The sequence below is a fragment of the Pristis pectinata genome, chromosome X (genome assembly GCF_009764475.1).
Source record: "Pristis pectinata isolate sPriPec2 chromosome X, sPriPec2.1.pri, whole genome shotgun sequence".
Taxonomy (NCBI): domain Eukaryota; kingdom Metazoa; phylum Chordata; class Chondrichthyes; order Rhinopristiformes; family Pristidae; genus Pristis; species Pristis pectinata.
In genome coordinates this window covers 9,852,124-9,867,158 of record NC_067450.1, presented here as the reverse complement: position 1 = coordinate 9,867,158, position 15,035 = coordinate 9,852,124, and the positions used below count along the sequence as shown (strand labels likewise).

The window sequence follows — 15,035 nt, the reverse complement described above, 5'->3', positions numbered from 1 at the left end:
TTAATCAATTTTACATTGTAATTCGTAAGAATGATTTGAGATGATTCAAAGAACAAAGGCTTACCCTGAATATACCGTGACAATCAAGTTGTAGTATATGACGAGGTATTTAAATACAACATAATGTGACTAAAACATTATTTTCTTTATTGGCAGGTTGCATGAAATTGTTTTCAAAATTTTGCTTAAAAATTCAGCAATTAAAGATGAAGATCTAATACAGCAAAACAGGAAGTCGATGTTGCTCACCAAATAGGGAAGGTAAGAATAACGAGAAATGGAATTCCCTTCTTTCTGGATTGTCTACTGATGTAAGGAAAATACAGAGCAAAATTCAGATTTTGTGGACTTTTCTGGGAACTGCATAGTACCTTAAGGTTCTGAAATGATGTTTCTGGAATATGTGTGCAGTTCTAGTGCCATTATTAAACATGCAGAACAGGCAGATTGTGACATCACTGATTTAATGTTGATACTGCCATGTCGGAGCTCCCTTAACCTTCCACAGGTAAAACTGGGCTCAAGAGCATGAAGGATTCCCCACCAGTGTTAGTGAAAGGGATAGTTAACGAGCAGGTTGGTTGATTAATTATTTCTTTTCGTTGTTGGTAAAATTCTATGCTATTCTTTGGTTCTTTTCAATATTCTACAGGGAACGTTCCAGCTGATACTAAATTACTTTTCTGGTGACTTAAGGGTTTGAACACCAGCCAGTTGCTTCCAGACGTGAATAGCCTGGTAGAATATCTCTTGGCCTCAAGCATGGCTGGGAAAATGAGCACAGAGCTGTTTGAAAAGGCAGGAGGAGGAACAGAAAAAAGGGCTCTCAGTAGGAGACAAAATCGACAGAAACTCCGTTTGGAGATTAAATTGCAGGAATGCTCAACGTTCTTGAAGCCCTTTGATTATAAGCTGTGATGAGTAGTCTGCAAAACTTGGATATTAGGTGAAGCTGCTTGTGCTGCAATGGAAGCTGGGATGTTCCATTTGAGCACAAAAACTTAGGCTTGCAATTGAGTACAGTGCTGAGTGAATGCCACATTGTCAGACGTGGCATCTTTCAGAATTGTACACCAAAGCTCCATCTGCTCTCTTAGTTATATCATCAGCTTGAAGCACAGAGCAGTTACCACTGTGTCCTGACCAATTTTTATCCCTCGATATCACTAAATCATTTGGTCATTATCACATTGCTGTTTATGGGATCATTGCAATGTGCTTTGACTGTTTCCTGTGTTGTAACAGTGACTGAAAAATATCCTTTAGGATATTTTGCAGTCTCAATGTTCAATACAAAATGTGTTTTTTTTTGGCATAGGTCAAATGTGTACAACTAGTGAGATATCTGCCGAGTTTTCCATATTTGGAGAATATTAAAGCATCAGCCTATATCCTGACAAAGATCAGTGAGGCAATGTTTAATTGCACTATAGTCATAAAGTTTTATAGCAATGATGTGTGTTGGCATAATAAATTAACTGATGCCTTTGCAATTGTTTTTGATCAGGTTATCTTTGCCTGTTAGTGAGTGAATGTTTGCTTTACTCATTACTGCCAATGTTGTCTCAGTAGCTTTAATTTATTGTCATTTGGGACTCTCAGATTCTCTCCTGCATTTTCCATGCACATTATTTTCTTTCTATTTAAGTAACACTATCTGTATTTTTGTCTCCCATGGACTACTTTGTTTCCTTACAACTTGCCTTGCAGCACCTATGACTTAGTTTTCTAGAAATTTTTACTGTCTGGATTGAAAGTTTAGTCTAGTGGTTGGGGTGCCAATTAAGTGGGCTGATTTATTCTGGATAGTATTGAATTTATTGGGGGGTGTTGGTACTGTTTTCATCCAGGCAAGTGGATAGTATTCTGCAATCCTGATGTGCCTTGTGGATGGTGGAAACATTTTTGGGATGTCAGGAATGGGAGCCATTCATCACAAGAGACCCCATCTCTTAACTGCGGTTGGTTCCACAGTATTTTTATGGCTGGTCCAGTTGAGTTTCTGGTCTACTGTGATCTCCAGGGCATTGATGGTAGATGACTTGGTGATGAGACACTCTTGTTGAAGATGGTCTTTGATTGGCAATTGTGTACCGTGGATGTTACTTGCCAATACTGTTGTCGAGACATGGACTACTACTTAAGTGTCTGAGGAGTCGAGAGTGGTGTTGAACATTGTTCAAACAATATACTTACCAAGCCCTCTGGACTCCAGAAGCACACAGGGTTGGTCCTCTTAAAACTAGTAATCCTCCAGCTGTTGTAATGTGAAGTTATTGTGTCATATAACTGGTACCTGTTATTATGGACCTGAAATTTGTAATGAAGCTTTGATAACCCCCCATTACTCAATCAAATCTATGATGTTTTCTCCTCTTCTTGATTCTGCACAAATTATCATAACAGCCTTGTGTTAACTCGAAATCCCTTTCCCTTGTAACAGTTGTTGCATTATTGTCCCAATCAATTTAAGATAAGTTTAAACTAAGTTAAAATCTCACTTCAGTCACTTTTATAGTCATCTTCCTTATCACTTCCCAATGTGCAATTCCAGATTAAGGCTTTCACCCCTGCTTACAGGTGAATAGCATTCACCGAGTAGTTGGTTTATAGTTGTTGCAGCTATTTATTTTACCTAAAGTAAAATTTGTCCGCCTTTGTATTCCCCCCTCACTTGTGCCTCAATCAAGAAAAGAGTATTTATTTATGCTACAGCCAAATAACCTATATTTACTACTTTAAGAGACAAGAGCTTACTTTTAGAATTTGTCTGTCTTGTTGTGAACATGCTTAGAATACGTTAAGTCTGAATCATAAGAGGTTGTGTGATGTAGGTGAAAGAATCGGTTATGTGTTCTTATGTAAAACCATTGTATTTCTAGCAGCATGTAGGGAGCCAGTGCACTGCAGTATTTATTGTCTTTACACTTTGTGATACAATGGCACACTGATGCTGTTTTTCCTTGTAAACAGCATTTGCTAAATGGCTGTCAAACCTTCTCTGTGAACCTTAACATAAATTACTACATAATTATTGCTGAATACTGCAGCAAGCCAGTGTGGAATGAAGTGACCTCATAAACTTGACACAAGTACCTTGACACAATAACAGGCAACTGGAGAGGTTTGAAATCTTTAAATTTTATGTTAAGTTAGAGACACAATTATGAAGCAGGTAAGCTTTGGTCTTCTCATTTGACACCTCTGTTTACCTTGTAACTTCTCCAAGATTCTGTCACTCTTGACATGCTATTCATTTGAAAAATAGATAAGCTGTCCCCCTCTCCTGTCTTCACAGAATAGTTTAATGTTAATCTTAATACCTTAAACTTCAGTAGTCTGTGCACAGTTAACAATTAAGGAAAAGAACACTACAAATGCTAGAAATCTTGGTTAAAAATTGGAAAATAATAGATCTGAGCAACAAGTATGTCATGTCTGTTCAACACTTTGACTGATTGGGCTTTATCAGAACTTTAATGTTAACCCATCTTGTTGCTTTCTATTGGTGTCATCTTTGCATTGCCAGTATTTTCTGCTGTAATTTGCACTGTATGTTCTTTAGTTTTCAGCTGACTTCCCTACAGCCTCCAGCAAAGCAATTTCATTAACAAAGTTGCAGTTCATTTCTGTAAATGGCAGTGAATCCACCATTCAGATGTTGTATAGATTAGACCAGCTGTTTCAAATGGATTGGATTTCCAAGTTAGTGAACCTTACACCAATGACTAGACTTTAGAAATTACTGTAATGTATACCTGTTTAGACTTATATTTGAAGTGAAATGGAAATTTGGGGGGTGGGGGTGCTTTCTGTTCAAAAAATTTTGCAATATACCAAAAAAGAAAGTTTCAAGAAACCATTCATTTCGTTGATAGCAGCATGCTTTTTGAAAGGCACGGTAATGTAGCGGTTAACATAACACTATTACAGCGCCAGCGACCCGGATTCAATTCCAGCCACTGTCTGTAAGGAGTTTGTACGTTCTCCCCATGTCTGCATGGGTTTCCTCCGGGTGCTCTGGTTTCCTCCCACATTCCAAAGACGTATGGGTTAGGAAGTTGTAGGCATGCTATGTTGGTGCCGGAAGTGTGGCGACGCTTGCGAGCTGCCCCCAGAACACTCAATGCAAAAAGATGTATTTAACTGTGTGTTTCGATGTACATGTGACGAATAAAGACATCTTATAAAAAAAACTAAGTTGGCTTCTAAGCCATTCTGAGTGGTAACTCCTAAAATGAGTTCATTCTCATGATGCAGTGACCATGAGTGGCTCTGATAAAGGGTACCCAAAGTCAAAATGGTCCAAAAATTGATGAAAAATTGGAAATGACACAATGCTAGTTAAATACAAAGGGAGAGTGCTTTAAATATGGCAGTATTTGAGATTCTTTGCCTTTTGAAAGTTCAATAGCTTCAGGAATGAATTGCTGCTCTAAACTATTTTCACTTCCTCCCTTTTTGTTATCCAAAGCTGTCTGGCTGTTGGAAATACCCAGCAGGTCATAAAGCATCTGTGGAAAGTTGATGCTTCAGGTTGAAGACCCTTCACCACAACTGGGAAACTGAGAAAACATGTTAGTTTTAAGTTGCAGAGATGGTGTGAGAGGTTATCCCCACAGCCTGGCCATTATTTACCCTTCAATCAACATCAGTAAAATGGGTTTGCCTAGAAATTCAATCCCATAGAACTGTATCTTTTTTCAGCTTTGTGAATGAGGCAGGATTAATTAATGACCTCCTAATGAAAGCATCCCTAGATAGTAGTAATCATAATATGACTGAATTTTACAGTCAGTTTGAGAGAGAGAAGAATGGATTCAAGACTAATGTTTTAAGACCATAAGATACAAGAGCAGAATTAGGCCATTCAGCCCATCAAGTCTGCTCTGCCATTCAATCATGGCTGATTTTTTTTTCTACCCCATTCTCCTGCCTTCTCCCTGTAACCCTTAACCCCTTTGCCAATCAATTAACGCCTTTACCAAGCAAAACTTAAATAAGGGCAATCATGAAGGTATGAAAGCAGAGCTAGGTAAGTGAACTGGTGTATTAGGTTAAGGGTTCAGTCAATCGAGATGCAGTGACGGACATTTAAGGGGATCTTTCCAAATACACAGAATAGATGCATTCCAACAAGAAGGAAAAATTCCAAGGGACAGACCCATCGATCATGGTTAACTTAAAAATAATAAGATATAGTATCAGACTAAAAGGAAAAGCATATGATTGCACAAAGATGGGTGGCAGATCAGAAGACTGGACAGGATATAAAATACAGCAAAGAATGACTAAAAGATTAATAATGAAGGAAATGTTAGAATATGAGATAAAGTTAGCTGGAACTGTAAAAACAGATAATATAGGTTCCTGCAGATATTTTAAAGAAAAGTGAGCATTAGTTCTCATAGAAAATGAGTCTGAGGTGTCAATAATGGGAAACAAGCAGGTATTTTACATTGGTCTTCACAATAGAGGATACAAGTAATAGCCCATAAATAACTGTAAATTGAGAATCAGAGTGGAGAGAGGAAAATTCATCACCAGAAGAGTGGTACTAAGCAAATTGTTAGAGCTGCCAGGCTGACAAGTCTTTGGGTCCTGACGGACTTCATCCTAAAGTCTTAAAAGAATTGGCGAGTGAGATAGTCAATATGTTACTTTTAACTTTCCAAAACTCCCTAGATTTGAGGAAAGTTCCATTAGATTGGAAAATAGCAAACGTAACCCCTTTATTTAAAAAGGGAGGGAGACAGAAGGCTGGAAACTCTGGGCCAGTTAGATTAATATCTGTCACAGAGAAAAGGTTGGAAGCTAGTACTAAAGATGTTATAGCAGGGTGCTTAGAAAAATATTGATAATTGACAGTGAGTGTGATTTTTGTGAAAGAAAAATCATAGTTGATCAATTTTTTGGAGTCCTTTGAAGTAATGAGGTGGATAAAGGGGAAATGGTGTATGTAGTAAGATTCTGAGAAGGCACTTGATAAAGTGCTGGATCAAAAGTTATTGCAGAAAATAAAAGCCCATGGTTTCAGAGTTGGGGTGATGATGAGTTGTACTTGTGGAGCTTCAGGCGCTCCATCAGAACCCTGAGCTGTTCATGAATCACAAAGGTTTGTCGTCACTCAGTGTTCAAGTCATGATCGACCATGCATAGAGTTCTCTTGTGGCCAAAATCAGGTATCTAGAACATCCACAATTCCTTCATTCCCAGGCCAACCACCTCCTGCACCTACACTGTTCTGAGGGCTGGATCTTGAGAAAGAAGGCTATCCTCTCCTTCTGTGACTTTTGTCTGTGTTCCAGAAGCTCCAGCTGAACATCAGTGACAGCAAATGGCAACCACCAAGACCCCAGTGGACAATGCAGTCGGTTCGCTCAAGATGAAATTCCACTTGAAGGCACAAGAGACTGCAGATGCTGGATTCTGGAGCAACAAACAATCTTCTGGCAGAACTCAGCAGGTCGAGGAGCACCTGTTGGAGGAAAGGAGTTGTTGATGTTTCGGGTTGAAACCCTGTATCAGGATTTTGATGCAGGGTTTCAACCCGAAACATCAACAATTCCTTTCCCCTCCACAGATGCTGCTCAACCTGCTGAGTTCCTCCAGTAGATTGTTTGTCACATTACATAGTCCAAGGGTGCAGTAAGTTTGCACCAAACAAACCTTCACACTTTGTCCTCATTGCTGCACAGAACAGAACAGAATGCTCAGCCCTTGCTTGAGGAATAAGTACAAGAGGGAGAGCATAAGCTTGGGCAGGAGAGGAAGTGGATCAGCATCAAGTACAAATAGCAGGGTATGTGGATCATGTGAAGCACTGTAGGAGGGAGAGCATCTCTGGAGATGCAATCAGGGATAATTTAATTGTTCAGTGGTTCTCATAACCAGCCCACTCCATGTTTCCACCATGAAGTATGGTGAGTATACCAGGTCATGACTAATTGGCCACACAAAACTACAGCTATTTACTGTCAATGGACAAGGGACCATTGCAAAATATACCACTGATAAGATACTATTCCCTTCAACACCAATAGATCTCTCAAACTGAGCTAAGTGAAATCCTACATAATTGCAGGAGGACAAATGTTCCAGGACATTACACTTAGCTGCACATGATGAGTTTACAACCAGTGACTTAACATTGTATTTGCGATGGAAAAACAACTCTAGAAAGGCAGGAGCAGGTGCTCCATGCTGCATATGCCTCAGCTGAGAGCCTCTTTAATAGATTTATCACACAGCCACATTTTTGATCCACGGCACCTGTGGTTATTTTGGCCATTCACCAAGGAAAGAGCATTGCCTCACAGGATTAAGTTGCTGCTATGAAAGATCTTTGAGTATTCCAATCAAATGTGTCTAACAATCTGCTACAGAGGCATCTTTCTTGATGTATGTCTGTGCAGTCACAAAGTACTATTACAGGTTATTGCTAACAAGGTGGATCATGAGATTCTGTGAAGTAATTGTTTGAGTTAATGCAGTCTATAAACCTAAAGGGCAATAGTTAATCCAATTAATTTTTCACTGAATATAGTTTTCAAACCAACCAGATGAAACACCATTGTGAAATGGATCCTCTTTGTGCTGAGCTATTTTCAATATTGGTGTCTCTCCTCATCACTACAGAACCATTTGAGTTCCATGTCAGGCAATCCAAGGGCAATAGAAAGCTAATGTGCATCAAGCCTCTGTTACAACATACAGCACCTCTGTGCGTGACACTAGTGTCAAAAGACAGTACTGTGATTTGGCACCTCTCCAAGTGCAGATTAATCCTGTCCCTCAGAATTTTGTACATAATTTTCCTCCCACTGATGTTACATTTACCCGGCTTATCCCTGCTGCCCTTCTTGAATAAAGGTATGATATTCACTGTCTTTCATTCATCTGGCACCTCAACTGTGATCAGCAAAGATATAAAAACTTCTGTTCAGAGCCCCAGCAATGTCTTCCCTTGCCTCCCATAGCAGCCTGGGGTACATCTCACCAGGCCTTGATTTATCCGCTCTTAACTTGCTAAAACATGTAAAACCTCCCTTTTCAATGGTAATTTATTCTAGAATGTCACCATCCCCATCCCTGAACTCTCCAAATGCAAAATCCTTCTCCATTGTGAATGCAAACGAGAAGTATTCATTTAAGAGCTCAGCAATGTCTTCCGGTTCCATGCACAGATTGACACTTTGGTCCCTAAAGTGTCCTACTCTTTCCCTGGTTACCTGCTTGTCATCTCAATAATTGAGGAATCATGAGAAGAAATAAGATGTGTGTGTCCAAGGTGTGCAACAGCTTACTCTGAAGTACCCATGTTTTGGGCTGAGGTTGCCCAGTGCCTATGAGGTGAAACCTCTCTGATCTGGGCAGTCTGAGCCTGAGAAGGGGCCCCCACCCACCTGTCTGCTGACCCAGCCTGTAATTCCTCACTTTTTTGGCTTGAAAGGCAAAGAAGGGACCTTGCTGATTAATCCACAAAAGAACATTCTTGCCATATCTGTACGTGAGGGTCTCTATTGGTGCCTGCTGCCCTGTATTGAGTGTAGGGGCGTGGTGTTTGCTTGCATGTTCCATCGTTAGATAGGGGGCTGTGTGGATTTCTGTCTGTAAGTTCATGTATGGGTGTGTTTGACTACATGTTTCCATGGGTGGGGGAGGAGGGTCTGTGGGGATATGTTTGTGGGGGTCTGTGAGGGTGTCCTTGTGGATGTGTGCCTGCTTTGTGTAGGGCCTCTCACCCCCTCTCTGATTTATTATGATTCCTGAATTTGACTTGAACCTGTCTGCTGGGTGCAGTAGAACTGCTCAAGGCTAACATAGCATGCAACTCAATAAACTATGAAAGGAAGATTGTGCTTACAAATACTAATCTGCTATTCCCTTCAACACACTGTTGCCTTGAACTTTAAATATTACTCACATGTACCATTCCCTTTAACTCTAGATGATTTAAAACACAACTCATCCTTGGTGGACTCTGTATGTAAATAAGCCTTGCTTGAGAGATGCTGAAGTTTACCCAAAACACACTTCTTTGATATTTTAACCTTTTAGATGCACGGGTGTTTTGATGAGAAAATTCTGGGTTTATCAGCATTTTGAAAGCCTGGAGAAAATATTTCACTCTAACAATGATTTGAGCTTTAACATTTTCAAAAGCTTTTTAGGGTTGAATCCATATCTAAGATAAGATTTCTTTATTAGTCACATGTACATCGAAACACACAGTGAAATACATCTTTTGTGTAGAGTGTTCTTGGGGGCAGCCCGCAAGTGTTGCCACTCTTCTGGTGCCAACATAGTACACCCACAACTTCCCAACCCGTACATCTTTGGAATGTGGGAGGAAACTGGAGCACCTGGAGGAAACCCACGCAGTCACAGGGAGCACGTACAAACTCCTTACAGACAGTGGCCGGAATTGAACCTGGGTCACTGGCACTGTAATAGCATTACGCTAACCACTATTTCTCTGGATTTGTAAGTCTTGTGGACAGCCAGACCACAGAGGTTCAAGGAAGATGGGGTTAGACTTAAACAAATGCTTGTCATTGTGTGGTCTGATTACTCTGTTTCCTTGGATTTTACAGCTTGTCCTTCACCTCACAGCCTGTTTTAAAAGTTCATTTGGAAATCCTGTTGGTTCCTCACAACATGCTGGGACATGAAGCTCAGCTGAATTTATAAGTGAAGATCTCAAAACTGTCTTTATATTATTAACTGCCTGGTCCATTTTGAGTTAAATGTGTTTTTGCTGCAGGCCTAACTACATTACTTGCGTCTGAGTGTTGGGGTCTGTGTGGGTGTCCTGACTACCTGTGTCTCAGTAGCAGAGTGAAAATCCTAATACTCCCTACCCACACTACAGAAGTGACTTCACCATACACGCTGCAGCAGTCTGAGAAAGTGGGCTGCTGCTACTTTCTCAGGGGTAATTAGGGGTGGGCATTAAATGCTGGTATTACCACCAAAACCACATCCCTTGAATGAATAAACTCTTTGTTGCAAAGTGATTTTGTTTAAGGAAGTTATTTTGCTTAAAGTAGCACATTAGGTGGAACAGTGAGAGATTTCAGAAGCGAATGTGTGCCAAGTTTTAAAGCAGCCCTGCCTAGTGCAATGATAGTATCCTGTGTTGTCAAAACAGAATACCAAGAAGTTCTGTTTGCTCCAGAATTGGAGCATAAATCCAGTGATGCTTCGTCTCTCCACATCTTCTCATGACAGTGTAGCCTGAATGCAGGTTTAGATTCCTATCCTTGTGTGAAGGTGCAAGTGTGTTTTCACTAGCCAAAGCCATCTTATGTGAAAAGCACAAATTAAACATTGAATTTAATGCAGCTGCAGACACTTGTATTACTAAAACATGTCAGGGCTCCAGCCCTTAAAAACCTCCAGGAAGCCACAGCACTGCTGAAAGTGTGTACTTCTGATCATTAATGTATAAGCAGTTTGTTTCATTTTGTTAGTCTTTCAGCCATGTTAATTACAGAGCTTTATTTCAGTTGATCAAGAATCCAACTGCAGATGCAGATGGTGTGTTTTTGGAGGCTAATGAGAGATTGGCCAACACCTCCTGCAGTGCTCTCCCTCACTGGAACCCTCATTACTTATTGGCTGAATGTACTTGAAATCAAAGACACCACACTGGATGATACCATTAATTCCTTGAGAGCAAGTACTCAAGGCACCTTTCTGCTCCCCATATTAACAAGGCAGAAGTATTGCAGTGTTTGGGGGAAAATCTTGTGACATGTGCAATGAGTATCTAGTACTGGGAAACTACAACATTGTTCTTCATATAGTATTAGCAGCAAATCCCTTCATACCACTTAGAGGAATGCAAGTAGAGGTCATAGTGAGGATTCAGTCATTCATTGCATGCACATAGATAAATAAAGCCTATGTCAATGCTGGCTGTAAATCCATTACTGGAGTAGTTGTATATATAAAAAAAACAAGATGCTGGAGGAACTTGGCAGTCAGGCAGCATCCGTGGAGAAAAGCAGACGGTCAATGTTTTGGGTCAGGACACTTCTTCAGGACTTTCTCCATGAATGCTGCCTGACCTGCTGAGTTCCTCCAGCATCATCTTGGTTTTTTTTCATCTAGATTCCAGCATCTGTAGTCCTTTGTTTCTTTAGTATTACTGGAGTAGTTAATCCAAGCTGATGCATGGTTTGGAAACTGCAACAAATCGAGATGGCTTGCTGATGAAGAGAAGATCAAGTTCACTGTTCCTCCAACTTGTGTTGAGCTTAATAGAAAGAGTAGGGAGTGTTTTTTTTTGTTTTTTTTTGGGGATGTGAGCATCACTGGCAAGCATTTATTGCCCATCCCTGACTATCTTGACTGTGATGGTAAACCACTTTCCTGAACTGCTGCAGTCCTCCTGGTGAAGGTACTAAAATGCTTTTGGAAAGGAAGTTCCAGGACTTGAACCCAGCAATGATGAAGGAATGGCAAGAGATTTCCAAGTATACTTGGTGTGTGAATTGGAGAGGAACTTGGGTGTTGCTATTCACACACTCTCCTTGTCCTTTATAGAAGAGGTTGTGTGTCCGGAATATCCTGCCAGAGTAGCAAAAGCCAAGTAACTGCAGTGCATTTTGTTGACTGTACACAGTGCAGCCACAATGTGTCAGTGGTGAAGGGAGTGTATGTTTAAAGTGGCAGATGGAGTGCCAGTCAAGTAGGCTGCCTTGTCCTGGCTAGTGAGAAACTGCTTTTAAATGTCTCTAATGATCGGAGACATTAAAGAACAATTCAAAAGGATTTAATAAATTTAAATACAACTATTAGAAATGATAAATATACTTAGAAACACTTCCAAGACCTATAAATTAATTATGTGAAGATTAAGTAAAATAAAAAGAAGCTTACTTTTTCAATCAAGGTTGGTAATCTCTTTTAAATGAATAGGTTGCCCGACATATTGCCAGACATGGCTGATCAAAAGTTAAGGGGCCGAATGTAAAGTGCATTTAACCCCTTAGCTCGAGACACTTTTGATCTGCCCTGGACTTCCATTCCAGTGTGGAAATTAGACAATTAGGCAAACTCTTCCAGGGAAAGAGCACTAGCATCGGACCTCCTGCTCACCTCTAACTTCCATGTTGTACATGCAGGTATGGAAGTCACAAACAAGCTGACCTTCAAAAGGGACCTTGCAGGTGGCCCTCTATGGAACCACTTAAGATAAGATATCTTTATTAGTCACGCGTACATCGAAGCACACAGTGAAATGCATCTTTTGCGTAGAGTGTTCTGGGGTCAGCCTGCAACTATTGCCACACTTCTGGTGCCAACATAGCATGCACACAACTTCCTAACCTGTACGTCTTTAGAATGTGGGAGGAAACCAGAGCACCCGGAGGAAACCCACGCAGACCCATGGAGAACATACAAACTCCTTGCAGACAGCGGCTGGAATTGAACCCGGGTCGCTGGCGCTGTAATACCATTACACTAACCGCTACACTACCTGCAAAACACATGTATATTTCAAGCCAGTGTATTACAGCATTCACCCTGTGGCCCCAAAATGGAGATTTAAGATTTCAAAAAAACTTCAGCAGTGAGTGAGTTGCACAACAGCATTGGCCATTACAGTGGAATGTTCTATTAGGTTGTTGTCACCTACAGCTCTAATAGGTAAAATGTTATGTGCGATTTTTCATTGGTTATGTCCTTCTTTGTTCCAATGTATTCAGTAAATCTATAATCTATCTTAATTATATTTTACATTAATTATTCCTTGGCTTTGATGCATTTATATTCTGCAGCTTCCAGTGCTTCATTGCCCCACAAATCTTTTTGCATCAACTCGCTGAAAGGTTTAAATGGCAAAATATTGTACAAATTACATACAATGTTTGGTTCAAAAACTATATGAAATACTGCATGTATATTGTATGTAAAATCCTTGTAAAGTACAAAATAAATGCCTAGAAATTCATCCCTGGTCAGTAGCACTGATCATGCTATTTAATTGCATTAGCACATTGCACTCTACTTCCGAAGGGAATGAATTTCAGTGACCAAGAATAAAGTACTGATGCAACTACATAGCGCATGTAGAGTTACTGACCCAGGATGAATTTTTCAACTGTTCTATTTCTACTCTGAACCAGATCCCTTCAGCTCAATAACTTGCATCTATTATAATTTATTGGGCGAGAATTTGCTGCCAGCTCACTTGGCTCATAGCTGACCTATGCAATAGGTTTTTTCCCTTTTCCAGATCTGCCAGTGTCAACTTGCTGACTGAAGATGTTCCAATGCAAAATGTTGAGTGCCACTCCCCTGTATGGTGGCAGAGCCTTGCATGACATACTGTCATGTGGACTAGCTAGAGCAAGCCCAGACCATGAAACTGCTACAAAAAAAGAATTGACATGTAGTTCAGCCATGCCCATAGGCTTTGCTAACTGTCAAATCTGTCAAGGATCTTGAATGCTTCTGAATGTCCATGTCCATAACTAAATCAATGAAACAATAAAGAAGTTGAGATTATTTTTAAAAGATGGAATCCTTACAAGCATAACTAAAAACAATTAAGCAAACTCAATCAATGTTTTTTTAAAAAAAGGTTATCTTATGCATACCTATGTCCCTTGCAACTGTCCACCGTTCAAATTTATTTTGGAGATTTCGACTTTTTGTTTGGAGTCCTTGCTCTGTCCTTAATAATGCTTCAGTAAGCTCTTAGCATGCTACAATGTTTCACTTGAATCTAAGATAAAGAGAGGACTTAAGGTACTGGTGCAATCCTGTGCCTAGATATTTTTGGGCTTCTAACTGCCAAACACATTTATTAATCATTAATAGTCTGAGAATAGTGCTAATACCATTTTTACACTTGAGCAATAACTCCTCATAGTAGAAAATAATATACTTCATAGACTACATAGTTTTTGCATAGAAAACTATGTGCAAAACTTTTTCTCTCACATCATGATTTCTTTTTCCTTTGCATCAACTAAAGGAACTGTCAGCTTTGATTAGCCTCCACAATTCTGGCAAATACTTCCAAAGAAATTACTGGGTCTTTGTGAATCAAAGTAACTGTTAGATTGTGAAAGACACAAACCAGAACATATCTGAACAAAGCACATAGAACATTTGTATTTGAATTCAGTGATTGAATTCCTCCCCAAAATAAACTACTCAGTAAGGTAATGAGCAATGATTGCTACATTGTTCTCCCAGCTTAATATTACGACCAGTGAATGAAGCTGGTTTTTAAACCCCTACAGGGACAGAATTGAAGAAAGTGCTAAACTGAATATTAGATTAATGACACTTAAGTAGAGAAATGTATCAGCATGATGCCAAAGAAACAGCATTGCACAGACAAACATCACATTAACATGGCGTTAACTAACTTTGTGCGTGTTTCTAGGAAAGTTAGTGCCAGTCATTAATAACCTGTGGACTACGCCAATGTTGGATTTTTTTGTAAACCCTAGTACCATTTCTGGAAGCACTCTGCATCACAAGATTGTATGTAGAGGCAAAGCACCATAAGTGCTTGTTCTTAACTTGGAATATGAAATCGACCAGCATGTATGCAAAATTCCTTGTTCAAACAGATATTAGCTGAGCCTTAATTTTCTTAACAACAGAATATTTGGCCTTGAGGTTAAGCAGATTGCATTTTAGCCTAGAAATTGGATTACACCCATTTCTGGTGCAATAAGTGGAAGCTAAGCTTTGCCCTAATGCTAAATTGGTGTTATCAAAGTTGTGAAATTTAGACATTGTTGCTTTAAGAAATGGTTATCATGATCTACCTTTTAAGAGAGATTAAAATCTGACCTGCATGTTTTACAGTCACTGCCGCTTGCTGGACTGGCAGCAGCAGCGTCATTTGTGCACTAACCCATGGGATAAAGGTCAGCATTGTTAAAGGGATTTCTCCATGACAGCCTCAGGGAAATGGGGATATGGGGGAGGGGGGGCGCAATATATGAAATGGAATGAGAGGGTGGGAAATCGAGGGACGAGGGGAGAGATCAAGAGGAGAA

General features: G+C 39.9%; 1 protein-coding gene across 1 annotated transcript in view; it reads left to right on the top strand.

The window, feature by feature from the left end:
* Positions 1–15,035, top strand: part of LOC127566856 (vitamin D3 receptor-like) — a 113,573-nt gene that overhangs the window by 13,476 nt on the left and 85,062 nt on the right. Inside the window, exon 2 of the mRNA XM_052009344.1 lies at positions 157–261. The gene's annotated coding sequence lies outside the window, so the exon portion shown is untranslated. The remainder of the gene's footprint in view (positions 1–156; positions 262–15,035) is intronic.